Source organism: Megalobrama amblycephala, linkage group LG15 (assembly GCF_018812025.1).
Source record: "Megalobrama amblycephala isolate DHTTF-2021 linkage group LG15, ASM1881202v1, whole genome shotgun sequence".
In the NCBI taxonomy this organism is placed as follows: Eukaryota; Metazoa; Chordata; class Actinopteri; order Cypriniformes; family Xenocyprididae; genus Megalobrama; species Megalobrama amblycephala.
Genome location: NC_063058.1, coordinates 28,566,388 through 28,587,657, shown reverse-complemented (window position 1 = coordinate 28,587,657; position 21,270 = coordinate 28,566,388). Strand labels below are relative to the sequence as shown.

The 21,270-nt window shown below is 36.2% G+C and overlaps 1 protein-coding gene across 1 annotated transcript in view; it reads right to left on the bottom strand.

Moving 5' to 3' along the window:
• The window catches only part of LOC125247969 (stonustoxin subunit alpha-like), a 20,592-nt gene extending 13,097 nt beyond the window's left edge, over positions 1–7,495 (bottom strand). Inside the window, exon 1 of the mRNA XM_048159526.1 lies at positions 7,247–7,495. The gene's annotated coding sequence lies outside the window, so the exon portion shown is untranslated. The remainder of the gene's footprint in view (positions 1–7,246) is intronic.
• Between the last annotated feature and the right edge of the window lie 13,775 nt (positions 7,496–21,270).

Here is a 21,270-nt window from a genome sequence, read left to right as displayed (position 1 = left end):
ATATTTCTCCAAATGTGCATGCTTTTAAACTAAAAGCCTATATTCAGACTCTTTGCATCACAGAAATACATTATATTTTAAAGTATAATATAAAACCATTATTTTATATTGTAATAAAATTTTTCTGTATGTTTCATATACCATGATGAGCTTGAGACATCACAGAAGTTTTTTTTCACAGCCTACCTGACTGAAATGCCTCATTAATATGCAAGTCTTTTCAGGTCATTACTATTCAATTCTTTTGTCTTCACAGGTGAGAATGAGCCATTATTCATGGAGATTCACGCCTCCTCGCATACTGTGTTTCTTGGCAAAAAGTGTCTTACAAAAACTAAATCAGTATATTGTTATAAATGAAAGAGTAGTCAGCATAATTTTTACATAATTTTGAAGCAAAAACTCTAGTCTACAACCTTCAATACCCAAAAGTCTTGTGAACACAGATTTAATATACTTTTATTGGCCTTATATCAGTGACTTAAGTTTTTTGTTTTTTCAGTAACCACGCATAAACGTTATTCCTTCAAAAACACAAACATGTACACACATGTTCCTCACATATTATGGTAGCCTAGTTTTTGCTGAATACAGTGTAATGACACTTGTGTCATTAATATGTTTATGAACAACTGAAAAAAGCACAAAAGTCAGGGCATGTCAAAACTTCTCCAGGCCCCAAATCAGCCTCAGACTCCAGAGGGTTAATATACTTATTTTGGCCTTATTTCAGTGACTTAAGTTTTTTGTTTTTTCAGTAACCACGCATAAACATTATTCCTTCAAAAACACAAACATGTACATACATGTTCCTCACATATTATTGTAGCCTAGTTTGTGCTGAATACAGTGTAATGACACTTTTGTCATTAATATGTTTATGAACAACTGAAAAAAGCACAAATGTCAGAGCATGTCAAAACTTCTCCAGGCCCCAAATCAGCCTCAGACTCCAGAGGGTTAATGGACTTTGGAGACGCACTGCTCTTCGAAGAAAGACGCGAGTTGGCTTTTTACGCGCAGTTCACTGATGATGTTTTACTGAACACCGAGCCTGTATTTCTTACAGGAGAGGACGAACCTATATTAATTAGGGCAATCAGAAAGTACGCGGAATGGGCAATAACTGACGACATATGCAAACTGCTGGATGTGCTGGTCCTGAGAATAAGTCGTTGGTTTCAGAATCTGGCGACTACATTGGACGTTGTGTTCACAAACTTTCCATTGGAGCTGGAAAGTTGCAGCAGCTTCGACTCGTTTGTGGACGCTCAAGTTGAGCCGTTGAGTGGCGCTGTGATGTCTACCGCTATAACCAGTAGGCAAATACTGTGTTCACAGCTCACTGAGATGCAGAATCTGGCGACTACATTGGACGTTGTGTTCGCAAACTTTCCATTGGAACTGGAAAGTTGCAGCAGCTTCGACTCGTTGAGGACGCTCAAGTTGAGCCGTGAGTGGCGCTGTGATGTCTACCGCTATAACCAGTAGGCAAATACTGTGTTCACAGCTCATTGAGATGCAGAATCTGGCGATTGCATTGGACGTTGTGTTTGCAAACTTTCCATTGGAACTGGAAAGTTGCAGCAGCTTCGACTCGTTTGAGGACGCTCAAGTGAGCCGTTGAGTGGCGCTGTGATGTCTACCGCTATAACCAGTAGGCAAATACTGTGTTCACAGCTCTTGAGATGCAGAATCTGGCGACTACATTGGACGTTGTGTTTGCAAACTTTCCATTGGAACTGGAAAGTTGCAGCAGCTTCGACTCGTTTGAGGACGCTCAATTTGAGCCGTTGAGTGGCGCTGTGATGTCTACCGCTATAACCAGTAGGCAAATACTGTGTTCACAGCTCATTGAGATGCAGAATCTGGCGACTACACTGGACGTTGTGTTTGCAAACTTTCCATTGGAACTGGAAAGTTGCAGCAGCTTCGACTCGTTTGAGGACGCTCAAGTTGAGCCGTTGAGTGGCGCTGTGATGTCTACCGCTATAACCGTGGTGAAACGCGTCATTCGGGAGCTCACCGTTGCTCTTCAGCACTGCATGAGTCGTGGTGTTTATCATGACACGCATATGAAAAACATACTTGTCTGCACAAAAACCCTGCAAGTAAAGTTAATGGACTTTGGAGACGCACTGCTCTTCGAAGAAAGACGCGAGTTGGCTTTTTACGCACAGTTCACTGATGATGTTTTACTGAACACCGAGCCTGTATTTCTTACAGGAGAGGACGAACCTATATTAATTAGGGCAATCAGAAAGTACGCGGAATGGGCAATAACTGACAACATATGCAAACTGCTGGATGTGCTGGTCCTGAGAATAAGTCGTTGGTTTCAGAATCTGGCGACTACATTGGACGTTGTGTTCGCAAACTTTCCATTGGAGCTGGAAAGTTGCAGCAGCAGTCATGGTAAGCCCAACAGAGGCGCCTCAACCACCGGCTCTCTCTAGAGTCGCCTGGGAGTGGGAGGACGATACAACAGACAACGTTAAAAAAATCAAAAATGATTCATGTAAACAAGAATAAACCGCAGGAGACAATTACTTCGTAGCTCCTATGTAACACAACATCAGCACTGTGTTTGTATTTTTTCCAATGTTCTTGGAAATTTGCTGAGCCCAGAAACAATGCAAAACCTGCTAATTATTCACATGAACTCACAGCATTAAGTTTTACTAGGGCATCATTTAGCTGTAATCTGTGCTAATAAAAAACAGTTATAAATTTACTAATAAAATTTTGTCACTGTCATTCTGTCTCGAACGTGTAAACGTACCTGGCAATAAAGCCCTTTCACATTCTGATTGTTTGCAGAAAAGCGCACACAAGGGGAGAAACTCTAATAACTCTCAACATCTCCACCAACCTACACAGAATATTATCGTGTCCCACTAATAGCGCGCTTGTGTGAGCCCCACCTTGACAGCCTGACAGGATGTGCTGGAGGCTTACTTCAGTGTCCACACAATTTAACACCATGCCTTGTACTTGCCTGGAAGCTGGCTATGGTCAATCCTTCCCTGGTGAAAAAATAGTATTCTTAAGCACAATTTATTCAAATGTACTTCAGTATAACTAAATGAATTTGTGGCACACTGTAAATTGGTATACTTAGTCTGTTAAATTGGAACAACTAATTTTGTACTAAATGCATTTTAATTGTCCAAAAGAAGTGCTGAAGTAAATCATTGTGTGTTTTTCTAATGCAATAAAGTTATCTTTATAAATTATGGCACAGCTTAGGAATTTGCCTAATACTGATATTTTACAGACACCCCCTAGTATCCCAGTATAGCTCACTTATCTGGTGAACATCAGAGACAATCAGTGTGTTTACATGCACTCTCATAATGCGATTATAAAGGGATTTTGGCAATACTGCGATTAAACTTTCTCTCATGTAAATGCAATACTTTGATTGAAGTAATTCGTTTAATCTCATAATCTTAGTAAAATAGGTGGTGTACGGTGATTTTAATCACAATATGCAGGCATGTAAACACCTTAATCACATTCTTTCCACTCTGACCAAAGTGCGCACGTGCTCGGACGTAAGCAGATGCCGTGTGTTGTTCACACAACTTGAACGAACTCTGTGACATTATTCTGATGTTTTCTCTTCACCAAATCACTAAATTTCATCAACACAACTCTTTGTGCAGTCTCTGCTCCGTATCTTCATCCAGACGGTGCGAAGAACGCGACGGAAGCGCAGGCAAACCCAGCACTGCGATGTTCATCACGGTACCAAATAATATCCAATACATCCATAAAAATGTATTTTGAATTTGAAGTAGATTAAAACGATGGCAGGTAACAAGCATACTGTACGAGTGTGGTATAACCATACTTATTTATTGGTGGATCCAAAATGGTCAATATTCATATTCATGCCTTTTTATTAATATTTATTTTAATCATTTATGGCTTATGATTTATCAGTTTTACTTTTGATTTCCTATATTTATGTACTCATACTTTATATATATTAATTCAAGTATTTACTAGTTATTGTACCTTTATGGTTATTCTTATTTTGTATTTAAGAGTATGCTTGTTATGTTCAATTGTTCTTCAAAGTGTTCTGGTGTGACAGGTCATGCTGACACGTTTGTGATTAGGTATTGGACGCCTGCCAAGTACTGCAGAAGTGATGTTTTTCAGAATTATTGCTCATTTGAATCTGATCAAAATATGTCTGCTGACATTTGTAAAATTCCCTAGGGGATAAAACAACTATTTTTGACACTGGACCAGTGGATGACGTAATGGGTGAAATTAACCTTTTCTTTTAGAACAAAAACATCAGTTTGAGTGGGATGTAAATTTCCCTATATGCTCATGGTATAAAGCTGACCGGGTCATTGATAATTCAGCTTTTTTCCCTCCTTTGCTTCTCTTGGCTTCTGCTTCCCTCTCTTATCTGCAAATGTATAATGTTTTAATTCTTTTTGATCTTCATCTATTAGATACAATCCTCTGGATTTATCATTAACTATTGACTACTCCTTTATGATGGTTATTTTACCTTTTGGTTTTATTAAGTATTCTCATTATTGATTACAGTTTGCGTGTGAGGCTAAATTTAATTGTAATGAATAAATCATTTTTCATCAACTTTATCTACTGCCTGCATCTCATTTTCCCAAGTTTTTCCATCATTTATGAATAATCAGAATAATGAAAATTGCATGTGACCTGAAGAGTTCTGCTCGTGTCTTGTAAACATCTTGCTGCGATTTAGACCTTACTCTGATTATGAGAAATAACCGCGTTATTGGTGTACATGTAATTGTAGTCATTTGGAACAGATGTGTGTACATTGAATGTAGGAAACACTACGGACTGGATTCAAACCCGGATCGCTGCCGCACAAGTGCACTCGGTTTACTAGTTGCGCCACCATGATATACACAACACAAAACCGAGGTTACTTTGTGTTCTTTCTATACTATTACAAGTAATACTAGAATTAAACAGATCCTTAATCCTTTATTAACTATTTTCGATAAATGTCAATGTCTTTTAGAATTTTTTTTATTTCCCAAAGGTGAGCCCAATAACAAGTACGAAATGGAAATGACATTGCTTGAAAAACATATAAAGCCCTGACATGAGTGACTGTAAAATTTTTAGTGTCAAACCTTGTTGAGTGTAAAACACAGGAGATTGACAATGAACGTTCAGCAATACAATACTGTGACGAGAAGGGCGGGCGAGAGCCGTGAGAGACTCGAGGCCGGTGCGACTCGCAGCTGAAGATCGTTAACACTCGCGTTACCGGCCTCGCGCCGTTCCCTCATGGCTCTCGCCCGCCCTGCTCGTCACAAATACATTTTACAATTTTAAATTCACAATATACTGGAGAGTATGACATCACTAGAATTGTCTTGCTTAAACTAATTCAATAGAAAACCATGACGGTTAAGCGCTACCAAAAAAAAAAAAAAAATTCTGATTTTAAACAAAAGCCAAAATATGTTTAGACAAGACCCTTATTCCTTGTCTGGGATCGTGTAGAGCATCCATGCCGGTTATCCATCTCATAGGATTAATAACTTTTTTACACTTTGTTTCAATATTCTCAATATGCTTCCTCCATGAATATTTTTCATCCAACCAAAATCCCAAATATTTAAAATCTTTAACTTTTTCTGTATTTTCATTATATAATGCCAATCTTGTTACATCTTTGCTTGTTAATTTCTTTTTTGTGAATATCATATAACATTTATAAGACCAATTTTCAACATTTTAAATTTCTTCCTGTATTTTGATATTAACATACTTAACATTTTTACTTTTTTTCCAAATTACTCCCTGATCCTACATCGCTAAACATATCATTAATCATAATATTGAATAGAATAGGACTGACTGACCACACTACCTGGAGGAAGCATATTGAGAATACTGAAACAAAGTGTAAAAAATGTATCAACCTTATGAGATGTATAACCGGCATGGAATGGGGAGCAGAAAGGGAAGCTCTTTTTAAGTATATACAGGGCACTGTTGAGATCAACATTAGATTATGGATGCATGATATATGGAGTTGCTGCCAAAACTTATTTAGAGAAATTAGATAGAATCCAACATAGAGCATTAAGAATTAGTATAGGTGCAATGAAAACTACTCCTATTAATGCACTCTTAGTGGAATGTAATGAAACTCCTCTAGATTTAAGACGAAATAAATTAGCTCTTTAACCAAAAATAGCAACAGAACTATACGTTTAAAGGTGCCCTAGAACTTTTTTTAAAAAGATGTAATATAAGTCTAAGGTGTCCCCTGAATGTGTCTGTGAAGTTTCAGCTCAAAATACCCCATAGATTTTTTTAAATTCATTTTTTTAACTGCCTATTTTGGGGCATCATTATAAATGAGCCGATTCAGGGCTACTGGCCCTTTAATTCTCCTGCTCCACGCCCACGGAGCGTGCGCTTGCCTTGAACAGTGCATAAACAAAGTTTACACAGCTAATATAACCCTCAAATGGATCTTTCCAAAGTGTTCGTCACGCATGCGGCATGCATGCGTCGGATTATGTGAGTATTGTATACTGTTATATTGTTTACATTGATTCTTAATGAATTTGAGGCTGTCCTCCGTGGCTAACGGCTAATGCTACACTGTTGGAGAGATTTATAAAGAATGAAGTTGTGTTTATGAAATATACAGACTGCAAGTGTTTAAAAATGAAAATAGCGACGGCTCTTGTCTCCGTGAATACAGTAAGAAACGATGGTAACTTTAACCGCATTTAACAGTACATTAGCAACATGCTAACAAAACATTTAGAAAGACAATTCACAAATATCACTAAAAATATCATGTTATCATGGATCATGTCAGTTATTATTGCTCCATCTGCCATTTTTCGTTATTGTTCTTGCTTGCTTACCTAGTCTGTTGATTCACCTGTGCAGATCTAGACGTTAATACTGGCTGCCCTTGTCTAATGCCTTTCATAATGTTGGGAACATGGGCTGGCATATGCAAATATTGGGGGCTTACATATTAATGATTAATGTTATGTTGAGATTCGCCTGATCTTCGGAGGTCTTTTAAACAAAGGAGATTTATATAAGAAGGAGGAAACAATGGAGTTTGAGACTCACTGTATGTCATTTCCATGTACTGAACTCTTGTTATTTGACTATGCCAAGATAAATAAATTTTTTCATTCGAGGGCACCTTTAAAAGACATGTAAGTTACAAACAATAAAACGTACTTACAGTTTGAAGCCAATAAACAGAAGCTTCTGCTTTTAAAGTGGGAACTGCTTCATCTTTCTGTAAAAGCCTTTGAGCAAATCCAGCATTGAACTCGTGTAGATTCTGGAAGCTGTCTTCAGCATTGCATCCAGTGTAGAAAATATCAAATATTACAATGGGTTCTATTATATGTTGACGCGTCGCTCGCGTCCGCTGTACACAACTCTTCCGCTTTCATTATGCTGCATGACATGGTCTCGCCCACTTTGTTGCGTGTTGCCGGGGGCGTTTTGCAGGGTTTATGATGTCACCAACTCGGTGCTTGTTGTAGTCCAAACCAGTCGTGTTTGTAGTCATTTAACTTTAAAAGACAATATCTCTGTTTGCATTGAACTTTCAGCGCTGTAACTTTGCAGATACTGTTTATGCTCAAGCAGCAACATTACACACTTACTAAAGTTAAAAAAGTGAAATCGCAATGAACCACCCCTTTAATAATACATTATTTCTTATGAGTAAAATAAACTCAGATAAATGTGAGGTATGTAATTGTAAAGAAAATGTAGAACATGTTTTAATAAAATGTAGGAAATGTCAGAAAGAGAAGCAAATTTAAAGAACGTATTATTAAAATAGGGAGAGAATGGAATGTAAGTATTTCAGGTATAGGAAATTCTCAAAGTGAAGTTGTTGAGGCATTAATGAAGTTTTTGCAAGAAACTGGTATAGGTAGAAAAATTTAAAAGATCAATGAAGCCATGATTTTACACACTCCAATGTAGTAGGTGGCGGTTTGCACCTTTACGATGGTCTGTAACCAGTGGCGGAGCCAGGATTTTTTCCTAGGGGGTGGCCAGGCAGGGGCCAGCAACCAGTCTGGGGTGGCACAGAAATCTTCATTATTTAAACATAAAAATTAGTCTGATTATAATGTAGCTACTGGACTGTGCCTACAACACAACTGAATACAGTTCGTTTTTAGCCTACTTAATTGTAATTAAGATCATGGAATGCTGAGTGAATTCGACCCTTTTTTTTTTTTTTAATCCTTCCTCAGTTGCAGACATATTAATAAAGGGGCTCATACTATAGCTAAATTTCAACTTGTTCAGTCAGTTCTCGTTCTCAGAACCCCTAATAGCTTGTTCTTCATTGTTGCATCTCCATAGCCTGGGTGCCAGCCCGAACCCCGCCCACAACATTTTTTGGACGGGAAGTTCGGTCTGGACTCGATCCATTGTGGAGTGATTATGCTCGGCTCAAAGAACCGCAATCAAGGCATTTGTCGATGGGAAAGATGTGTTTGCCGTCCTTCCAACGGGATTCGGCAAAAGTTTAAGTACAAGTTCAACATACGTCACTTACTGCGTTGCTCTGATTGGTTGTAGGTCTATCCAATTGAGTGCAGAGTTTTGTTTTTTTTTTACTGTTCGGTTAAGACACGCCCCATAATTCAAGTGCAATGGAGCAGTATCAGACTCACATTCTGCCTAGAATATGAGTATGACGAAGTCAGGCTAGCATCTCCATGGATGAGACAGATAACTACATACTGTACTTCAAAGATTATTCAACCTTCTTTGAATTTTATGTATAATCAATGAACTCTTCAACAACTCTGAGTTTGTCTGTTTCAAAAAGTAACCAAAAAAGTAAACACTAAATGTTTAACTTTCTATATTGTCAAAATAAATAATTGCAACAGTTTCTATCATACTTTAAACTAAACTCAGTAGGCCTACAAAGAAAAAAAAAAAGTGTTCTCTTTTGAATTCCCATTTGCTGATGTGGAAGTCAACAGCACATAAATGCCAGAATGTAAAATTAATTATGCATTTAAATGTGGTACATTTTTATTCGTTCTTTATAAATTAGCTATGTCATCAGCTATCTGAATGAGAAATATGATGATGCAGCCACTGATGACCTTCTGAACATAGCATCCCTTGTTGATCCTTTTTTTTAAATCTACATTTTAAAGCCAAAAAAAAACTACACAAAAAAAAAGCTTTTTTTTTTTTTGCAAATTGTGATGAATAGGAATTGAATATATTTATGTTTACATTTTACACATTTAATCTACCTCTGAAAGCCAGACACTGCTGACAGTCTGAGACCGAGTCTAGTCACACACAAAAGTTTGACAAATTGTGTGCAATTTCTAGTTATATAGTTTTATGTTTACATTTTGCACATTTAATCTATACCTCTTAAAGCCAGACAATGTAGACAGACTTGTCTCTCAGGAAAAGAAAAAACATTACTAACAAATTTTATGTTTACATTTTGCACATTTACTCTCATTTACCTTCTTTTGTCACGTTTTAGTTTTTAGTTTATTTTAGTAAGGGGTTGTTTTGAATTTAAGGTCAAATGTGTAATCTGTTTTTGTTAATAAACTATACTTGAAAATGTAATTAATGAACCCTCAAATTTTTGTGGCTTCAGTCATAGTTGGGATACTCTTAAAACTGGCAGCATTAACAGATTATATATCGTTATCGATCAATATGGGGAAAAATGATCGAGATTAGATTTTTTGCCATATCACCCAGCCCTAGTTTAATGCAAAAATAAGAATTAAATACGAGTGACATTTGATTAGGTGTTACACCGCCAGGTGAAAGCCATGCTCCATTGTGACTGTATATTGCTTTATGAAACAAATCAAACAATTACAGATGGTATGAGTAACAAGGGCCCTCAAAGTAAGCTGGAGCAATGGACCAGTTTCTAGCTTAGTGGAGAACAGAATTAATACTGGCAGTAAATCAATCACAAAACCATGTGAGGAAGATACTCAATATATATACACAAAATAATAATTCTCTGTCTTTGGTTTTCTTCTTTTCTTCTGTTTAAATTGTTTAAAAAAATACAAATCTTATGTAAGTTATCTACACCATCTCTGACTTGGGTAAAGTTGGTTTTATATTCGCACATTCGGACATCCGTATTCAATAGCCTTGTTAATCACACTACATTGGACATTCAGTGGACATTCACAAGTAAATAAACAATACTTGCCTATTTTGATCAACTGTGAATAATGTTGTAAGTTGACAATCGTTGGTTGTCAATATCATGTCGCTGCTTAAAATTCGCAAACATTAATTTATTGGAAAGTCTGAATTTATCAGAAGTCCGAATGTGCGAATATAAAACCAACTTTACCCAAATCTATCTCTGTGTATGTAGATTTTAGTAAGACTTTTATTTATCTTAGCTGTATTTTGGACAACTCTTAAGCTTCACTGTCTCTTTAAATTTTGGGTTTAGGGTCTTATTCTATTTTGCTTTCAGCATTATTACTTTCTATTCCGTTTTAAACAAAACAAATAAACCATCAAACACGGTACAATATTATATACCCACAAATTGTGGGTATATAATACCAGTTTAAAGAACGAAAGAGAATTGAACAAAGTTAAAGAATTAAAGAAATCCTCGTGATGCAGCAAAAGTGTCTTTTTCCCAGGTTCAGGAATCAGCATTCTTCTTTTTCGGATAGCCCGCCATCTCAAATCCACGAGAGATTTTCTCAACTCGATCAATAAACTAACCGAATCCCGAGTTTCAGTTTGATAAACACCCGCTTCAGATTCAGAGGCTCACAATCCGCTAACATCCACTCTTAAATCAGCAATCATCATTCTAAAACCATTTATCATCATCAACCATAAAGTACTATAAAGTTACTCATACCCATATTGAATGAATTATAACAACATAAACCTTTTTAATCCCTTAGTATCGCTCTTTCGTCTCGTGTTCAGCGCGTCTCGCGCACTTCCGTGAGGCATCTGCTTACGTCATACACAACGTGTTCGTGTAATACATCACGTGTTCTGTGCTTAATTATAATACGAATTATTTTTATTTATACACAATTAATTTACGATGCATATTAATAGAACGTTTAAACTTTTTAATTAAAAGTGTAATTAGTAGATTATACAATTTTATTATTTATTTTCTTTAGGCTCCATATTTAACATGGGCTACATATGTCACTTCAGATAATAAGCAAATAGTTATCAAACATCAAAACTTGAGTCTTTGGTCTTTCAAATAATGCATGATTTGTCAAGAGTAATGTTGGATTTAATTATAAAATGTCATTCTAAACAACAAACTGTGAAACAGTATACTGTATCAATACAATACAATACAATATACACTGTCCAGGTAGAAAGGTTTCCATTTAATACAAAATTGATTGAGTTTAAGATTTATCACATGATTAATTTTTGACCATTTAACATAACATAAACCATAATTCATTTCTCTTTACTGCAGGATCTTTGTCCTGCTCCTCTGATCCTCTCAAGATATGTTGACAGTGATGAAGCTCCAGTCCTCCACAGTCGACCTCATGGAGGATGAACTGCTTCTTCTTCAGCGAGGGATTGTTTAATGGATGAACGCACCTCAGCTCTCTTCACTGTTCCTGTCACTCCCTGCATCATCTGGGTCACAGAGAAGATAATGTTAGTGACTGAACGCAGCACAATTACCCCCCGGTTTCTTCCTCATCTCCATCTCATGGTGTTTTCTTCACTTGCTATGGTTGAATTTGTTTTTCTAACTATGTGTATAAAGACCAAAGCATTATAGCGTCACTTTTGACCAACTGCTGAAACAAGTCGAGTCACCTTTATTTATTTAGCGCTTTTTACAATGCAGATTGTGTCAAAGCAGCTTCACAGTGATAACTGGTGTATAGTTTTGGCAGCACAGCAGCTCTTAAAGAAAATAGTGTCAGTATCCATCTTAAGTAAATTCAGTATTGTTTAATTTGGTTGTAAAAATTAATAGTTAATAATTTAGTTAATTTATCAGCACTAGAGAAAACAGCGATGTCATCATCCAGCTCAGTTCAATTCGCATATAACGATGTCAGTGCAGATCAAAAACATATTGAATATCAAGGGTCAAGCAACAGTGAGGACTTTTTTAATGATAGACGACAGTTTGCAGTTCTTTTGTGCAAATAAAATCGTAATAACCTGAAATAATTGTGGTTGACTAATTAAAGCCTATTAAACTATGTTTAAGCTGTGTATTACATTAGAAACACAACCATGCATGACAATGTATTTTTCCACTTAATAAAATGTTCTTAAGTAAGATAATAATAAAGACATAACATAAACCAACATAATGATTGTTACAACATACTATGTTCTGTAAAAGTAATTTAATATTAATGTCACACAATAATAGTAATGGTGCAGTGTATAATAATACTATAATAAAATTTGAATTAATAAATTCTCGTGCTAAGTACACACAAACACTGTGATGCACTAATATGATGTAATATAATTATTACCTAGATGACTAAAAATAATATTACAAAAAATGACACAAATAATATAATAATAATACAAACATATTACACAGTTATTATCAATGTTCCCTCTAAGCTGCGCACGTGCACGACTGCGCACTTCTGATGCCGCGCAGAAAGAATAATTGCCGTGCAGAGGACAGAAATCATGTGTGGGAAAATCGGGGAAAATCCATTGGATTGTAGTTTAAATGAGAAATAAGTGCAGTGCTCTGGTCAACCGCTATAGAGTTAGAACTGGTTTACAGGTTTCATAGAAAGAGAACGATTGAGCACGTGTGAGCGGGTCTGAGCCAAATCAGGCCCTGTCCCAAATGGCACACTTCTATGCACTTTCGGTCTTGTGGACTTACAGTGGCTTCTGCGTGCGCGTGTCCGTTAAGTCCACTAGACCGTAGAGTGTCCCATTTGTCAATTTTAGGCTTCAGAAGGGTGTTTGCGAGCACACCCTTTGCGGCCGTTATGCGCCCTCAATGCGCACTTTTGCTGAGCCTGCACTGGTGCGAGCTCCGCAGCAGACTTCTTCCTGACACTCAAAGCAACGTTACGTCACGAAAGTGCGGAGTCGTAGAAAGGCCGTGAGTGTTTAGGGTGCCATTTGGGACAGGGCCTCAGTCGTGGTAAGAATACTGTCATGTTTGTGGACTAAATACCTCAATATGAGAGACAACGCGAAACGAAAAGAAATGAGAAATAAAACGTCATGTTTTAATGAAAAGTGGCAGAAATAACGGATGATGGGCACAGAATGCTAACAAAACTCTGAGACATTTACAATTACACACCCACCACAGGTGAAGCGTGCAAACTCAAAATACATCAGTGATATACCTCAGTTTTTAGATGTAGCAGGGATATGTTGTTACACCGCTACATATAATTGCCACACATACAAATAGGTTTTTTAAGAAAAAAAACAAAAACCTGGGGAAAATAAATGCAGAACATGTTCACATAGGACACTATTTAACAGGAATATATGCATGAAACCATTCAGAAAAACTTGGGCACAAATGGGTTAAAATGGCGCAGTTACACAGGAGAGCACATGTGAGACGATAGAGCATGTGGGCTAATAGCCAACAGTCAACTAATATTATTTTAAACACAGAACATGACAAAACCGAATCAAACACATACGTGGGACAAACAGCACCAAAAGGCTGATCAGAATACAGTGCATCAATGTTGCTTGAGAAGTCTTAAATGAAATAAACATGAAAATAAAGTTCAGAGTTCACAAGCAGGCCAATTAACACACTCTTCATCTAAACGTCACAAATAACACATATTTGACTCGATTAACACAACTAGGAGCTGACAGACAAAATAAGTAAACTTGTGTGTAGTTTATAGTTCAATCTTGGGCTCAAACCATCCAAACTTAGTTATCAACTTACCAGCAGGATGAGATATGTGGCTCTGTTATTATATAATTTAAGCTTTTTAAACTCTGTTTTATATATATTGAATAGATGTACAGTATATATTGTGTTTTTGCGTTTAATCATGAAATATTTTATTAATAAAATGTCAGTATTTCTTGTTCATCATTACAAAATGTACATTAATCGTTAATTTAAAGTTCTAATTATGGGATTTGAAAGGTTCCTATTTTTGTTTGAGTCCTTAACAACATGTTTACAGGCATGCAAGATCAAAAAACACTTTCATTGTCTTATAATATGCATTTATTTATAGGTACCCTTCAAATTGCTCAAATTGTAATTGTGAACTGAAATTACGCTCAATGGAAACGTGAATTTTGCAAAAACATATTTATATTCACGAGGTGGTTTTTCAGGCAATTCGAAAAAGGAATATTTCGCAAAACTGCAATGGAAACGTTTTTTCCACATTTACAGGTCACCTGACGTACAGTCACATCATCATTCTTTAAAAACAGTGTGGTGTGTTTGTAGAGAAGACGAGACAGTGTGCTTTTCTTTTCTTATTTATCTCTTTCCTTGCGCCTCAGCTTCACCCCATAGATGCAACGAGAGGATGCAGGAAAAGAAAACAAGGACGGGTACATTGGAATGTTCTTGATCCCTCTAGCATCAGTTTAAAGCGTCATCAGCTGTGCTCGAATCTTGAGGGATCTGGGGACTAGTATTAATCTATTAACAATTCATAATTAGCATAACAGAAACTAATAGTATTAGATGTCTATGCATCTGCGCATCCTCGCTCAAAGCTCCTCAGGCTTCCTGGTTCCTCACCTTCTCGCGGTGCATTTATAGAATTAAAATGGCCTCCGAGACTTTCTTTGATCATTTTCCAGGTCACAGGCTGGAGGATGGAGCTAAAAACCTAAAAAATGAGGAAGCATCCATTGGAGTATTGAGAAGCACCCAGGGAAGCATATATGAAGGAGAAGGGCTTCCAGAAGCTGTGGCAATTATTAAATTGCCACTCAAAATAAAGCTCTCAGATAGAAATATCTTTTGGGAAGTGACTGTAAACATGATTTCTGCTGCTTGTTAAATGAACTTCATTAAAATGAGTTAAACCACACAATTACTGCACATTCTGTCCTGATTTAATGGAGTAAATCCACTTAAACACGTCAAACTGAAGTTCACTTCATCATTTGTGTTAAATGAACTGAAACTGGGCAGTGGATTTTTAGTTCCCAGCATGCTTTGCTCTGGTCTGGATCTATTACAGAAACTTTCTATCTTCAGTCTTGAGTTCAGATCCGACGAGTTAAAGGTCCCATGACATTGCTGCTTTTTGGATGCTTTTATATAGGCCTAAGTGGTCCCAAGTACTGTATCTGAAGTCTCTTGTCCGAAATTCAGCCTTGGTGCAGAATTTCAGCCATTACGAGACAGTCCCACAATGAATTTTGAATGAAAGGCGGATTGCGGTCGGTAACTTTAGAGTGCATTGGGGGGAGCGGGCGGTCTGACAATAAGTGTGACAACAAGTGTTCTGAAATATTCAGTGTCTGAGATTTTCGGTGACACTGGGCGGAGCTTACATGAATATTCGCGAGTTTCCTGTTTTGAGTTAAAGCGCCACTGAAAATGTTAATGCACACACTTCGGCTTACATTAAAGGTAATTATCATATGTTTCAGTGTTAAATGATGTCAAGCTTATATTCTAACTGTTATTGAAGCACAATATTTTATATATAAGCTATTTTGTGTTATGTCGTGTCATGTGTTAGCTATGTTTGATATGAACACAGCCAATGATTCGCCAGAGGTGTCGTTAGGATTCACTAAACGAGCCAATAGCATTTTAAGTAGCCTATTTTTGTTGTTTCTGTATTACCTTGAGTCTTTTAAGCATATAGTTTTAAAAGTTTGCCGAAATGTATGGTAGCATAATAATATTAATTGTAAACTCCTGTGGTGAAGGCAGCAGTGAACTTTCCTAGTTTGCAGAAGCACTTCTAATCTGGGTAGACTTGAATTTCTATATTTAATATGTTTCAAAAATTGCACACATGCAAGAAAACATGTTAATGTACTTTACATATAGTTTAATGACAAACCAAATAGGCCACGGTGAATTACGCATGTGATAACTAATATAATATCTATAGCCAATATTCTTTCATTCCCAAATAAGACTTCTGCCAATAAATATACCTGTACACCAGACAAAAGTATTTTAATAATACATGTTTGTTGTAATGTCATTTTATTATATATTTCAGATTGAATGTGTCAGTAGCAAAGGCTGGAATCATTGGGATCACAAGAGCAGACCAAACCTTCATTTGTCTGGGATCCCAAGACCCTGTGTAAAGTGTGTTAATGTGTGTTCAAATACAAGTGTTTTTGCTAATTAAATGTCATATTATATGTCGTGACTTCTTCTCATTTGTGAATAAAACTTCAACACAGAATCAGTTGCTCTTTTTTATTCAAAGTGAAACTACTCTCATTATTTACTTTCATCTTTGATATTACAGATATGCAAATTACTACATGGTCTATTATTTTAGCAGCTTATTTAAGATAAATAAAATTTTAATTGTTATGGAAAGCTTGTAGAATATAACTAATACATTTCATTGTGAATATACTGCAGGTTTGATCATTTAGTTCCATATAGTTTCATATCAACACTGTTAAACTGAATCCTGATTCACAGTGCTTCATGTTTTTTCCACATTCATTTTTTTTTGTCAATGAAATGCATCATTTTGTGTGAAAAAAAGATTGAGAATATTTCCTTAAAATATGAAAAAAGTAACACTTAACTTTAGGATTTAATAAAGTCTCTTTAAAAATATTTACCAACTGAGCAAGCAATTAAGAAATGACAGAACAATCACAGCAGTATGTATATATGTCTGATTATCCACATAATAACAATAATATTCCTCACACTTTTGCCAATTGTCTTCTCCATATAAATATTTTTAAATAAAACCTGCATTAGTAACTTTTAGTTTTGTAGCTGATCAATTTAACCACTTGTAATTCAATTTTAACATTTTAATTGTTGTGGAAAGCGCATTAAAATAAAGCCTTGTGAAAGTGCTGCAGGGAAGCTAATATCACTGTCTCATCATGTTTCTGTTCATATAGAGAGCATTGTGTGTTTTGCAGAAAAGGATAAAGAAGGTTTGCATTAATTCATGCATGTCAAAATAATAATGCCTGGTTAAAGTTATGCAGGCTATCTAAGAAAGCAATAGGGAATGACACAATCACAACTGAAACCTTTATTATGCAACCACAGATACATTTATACAAGTTATCTTCTCAAACGAACTAAAATAAGATCAAAACAGTTGTAGCCTCGTGAATATTCATGTAAGCTCTGCCCAGTGTCACGAAAATCTCAGACACCGAATATTTCATAACTCCGGCCTGTTGCTTTGGACATGCTCCAGTGAGTTTGAGAGGAGAAATGATTGATTGTACGTACAAGTGTCATGCAATCCCGCTCCAGTTTATGCGTGTTGGCACAGCTGATATGGATGGATTACCGTCGATTAGACGCCTCGTCGTTTAGACGCTTAGCACTCATCATTGAACCTGAAACCTGCTCAAACCTGATTTGGGCATGCGGATGTGGAGAGAAACGCACTTATCTGGTAACTCGTTTTTGGGACTTTCATTGTATGGACTACTTGCACAGCTACTTCCGCTTTCTACTTATTACGGCTCGAGCGTTTCCGGTCAGCGTTCAGCGCACTTATATACAGAGAGCTTCTTGTGAAAACGCAGATTATTACTACATTTTAGGGCTGTGAAATGTTTTTTAAACAATTAATCATATTCTCTGCATTAACATTAATTCTCTTCAACCTGCTGAAATGTTTATTAATATATTCCCTTCCAAATGCACATTCTGAATAATAAATAAATAAATATATTTCCCCACTAACCTTCCGCCGTCAAGTGCTCGTCTTCTCATTAGCAGTGTTTTCTCTTAATCATCACATTTCATACCTGTTAAATTTACATTTAAATGAATTTGACTGATAAACACAGGAAGTGCATTGTTTTACTATGGTAAGTGTAGTAACGATGGGTGACAACGCATTATCACGATGGCAAGACAAACAAAAAAAAAGTTAAAACTGCTCTTTTATTCCAGTGTTTGAAATAGTTGAATGAATGTGATAACTGCTTTAACGGTGTTATTAATTAATCTTAAAGAATAACGCAATGACAGCGCAACTACCTTGACTATTAGGAATTTTGGCATTAATGTGTGAATTACATAAATAGTTGTCCGAAAAAATAACTATTAGAGCGCTGACACCCTGTGGTGAAAGAATCACAGCTTATGTTGGATTAAAACTTAAAGTTCCGTTGAGTTTGGAAAGGTCTGTACACGGTAATCATCAGAATCTCTTCTCTTGTCTCTGAATATGTCTGGAATTTAAAATCATCCCGAGGACTCTCGTTTTAAGAGGGGTTTAGTTATCTATGTGATAACGGCGCATTGAATATATATAACCGGAAACATCTGAGCCGTAATATTTCAAACCGGATGTGCGTCACGAGGCTCAGTGCAAGTAGTCCATTGCCATATCGTATGATTTGTGAGTGAGAGAAAAAAAAACTCTACTTAATGGACCCATTTATCTGGACAGCCAGTCAGTTATTCGAAACGGAGTTGACCTTGTGTATTCAAGTTGTTTCCTTACTACTGGACTCATGAGCGGTGTTGTTGTTGTTGTTGTTTTTCAATTTGTTACTCTGTTGATGTAATTTTTTATTTTATTTTTCCTCTCCCTTTTTTGTAATTAAATGGAATGAACTTGAGAATTTGAGTTTTTGTTTATTGTAACTAGTGGTTTTTGAGCTATCTGGGAAATATTTGACAGTCTTTACTGTCTGGCGCCCGAACAAAAAAAAAAAAAAAAAGGTTAAAACAGTTTAGGATGAGCTGATTCACTAGAATGAAGCAGAATTTTCAAAATTACATATGAGTAAAACAGGGTCCTTTGGGATGACTAATTCAATAGACTGAATCAAACATTTCAAATGAGCAAAAAAGGAGGGTTTAGGATGACTGATTTCACTAGAATGAATTAAAAGTTTCAGCATTGCAAATGAGCGAGAGAGAGGACAGTTTGTATGTAAACTTGTGTAACCTAGGTTACTATAGCCCATGTCAAACCTGTAAAAAAAAAGGAGAAATTTAAATGCACATTTAACAATTTTATTGATTTATTTTAATGTTTAAAAAATTAAATATTTTTGGAGAAATATAGAAAATGTCACAAATTGAAAAAAATAATTAAATTAAACAATTAAGAATAGCTCCGCCCCTTGGGTTGCGTCATCTCTCGCGCTTAGCAGAGGTGAACAGTCTCTCCTCACGGAGTGAAGTGAAATGGCCGATTGAGCAGTGATGCATGTTAATCGCGGTTATAAAATCCATAAAGTACGTGAGAAATGCTAGATTAATTATTGAAATGAATATTTTGAAAAATAGTTAACAGGAAAATGTTATTTACATAGTTCTAATTGCGTGTGTTTTGACTCTTAAGGATTAAGTGGGAATTTGAGCTGATTCGTCGACGAAAACTGCATAGAGCAGATTTCCTTGTTACATCTTATACTATTTCTGATCTTTGTCCATTTATCCTTGGTAAGTGAGCTCATAAATCACCATATTTGGCTCTGATTTCTGCATTTTTCCAGTCTTTTGTGAGTCAAGTGTTTTTAAATGATACTGTGATGTATGTTTTTTTTGTTAAATATGTAGAGAAATGAGTTCATATGTGAATTTATTACCTAAATCAGCTGTTTATTTGCTGTTTAACTGAACACTGAAACAGGACACTGAACTGAGCTAAAGTCCTGTTTAATTTGCTTGAGTCATTTCCAGCAAAGACAATTCATTGAAAAGGACTCTGATTCGGTGTCATCTGACATTTTTCTTGAACATTGTCCCCATTGCTGTTATTTCTTTTTATTGGAATTGTTCTGAAAAGAAAACGCAAAGGTTATTGAATTGGTTACCATTTTATATGGGAAAGAAGAAAAGGTTGTTTAAAGATACATAGCTATAAACCAAACCGATTCAGAAATTAAACTGAGTAAATTAAGAATACTAAAGCTAATTAAAGAATAACAGACTAATTAAATAACTAAACTACTATAATATAATAAAAAATAAAATAAACTAATAATTACATGTATATAAATATTATATAATCAACTACAGAATGAAATATTACACAAAGAGTCATAGGAGTATAAAAGCTTTATTTCAAGAAGTTCAACAAAAAAGATTCCTTTGTGAATTGTACTGTTTTATTCTGTTTTTATTTTTTTGCTGCCATTTTGGGGTTTTTCCAGTTGTTGTTTTTTTTTTCCCCAACAAAACAATTTGATACAAGAAATACAAAAGAAAATCACTTAGATTTTAATTATAGTTCTGTCTCCTGTCGTCATTTCCTTTATCTTGGTGCAACGCTGGCTCGAGCGAATGTAGACTTCTGATCTGGTCCAAATTATTAGAAAGTGATTTATGCATATTGTAGGTCACGTGTGCTACACTTGCTACTATATTGAGCTAATGTCAGGCTTCTTAAGAAAAATGTAGTTAATTTTAGTTATTTACTCCCTAATACTGTTAGCCATAGTTTTTCTATAATCCACTGTCATTTCTCCGCCTCCAACTATCTCCTTACTCACTCTGAGCTGAATGGCCGTGATGTCTTTCTCCATCATTCACATTAGCTCCTCCCCCTGTTGATCCTGCACCTCCATTGCCACGCCCCCTCCCTCCCCCAGGAGGAGGGGCTTTGCCACAGATCATGTAATAAAGGGCAGCTGAGTGGCAGTGGGCCTTGTGTAGGATGTGGCAGACCAGCTGGAAGAGCTCCTCGTAACAGTCTCCGGGCTCAACAAGCGAAGCCAGTGTGCTGGAGGACAGGTAGCAGGCACGTTGCTCTTACATCAGCTGGTACTCTCACTGTTTGGTCTCTGAAAACTGAGTGGCAATGACCACCAGGCACAGATTAATCATGAAGAAAGTTCCAATCTGGAACAGGAAGAAGAGAGATATCTTGCAATGATATGTTACGTTTTTCTAAAACCACAGTCACAAGTTCAAGTTGGTCACTTCTATGTGATTAATAAATCACTACAATATTGACAATAGACAACGGACCTTTTTTGCTTTCGAAAATTAGCAAATGTGATCACACCTTAAGCATTTGTCTTCAATGGAAAACAAAGAAATGCTGAAGAACTTTC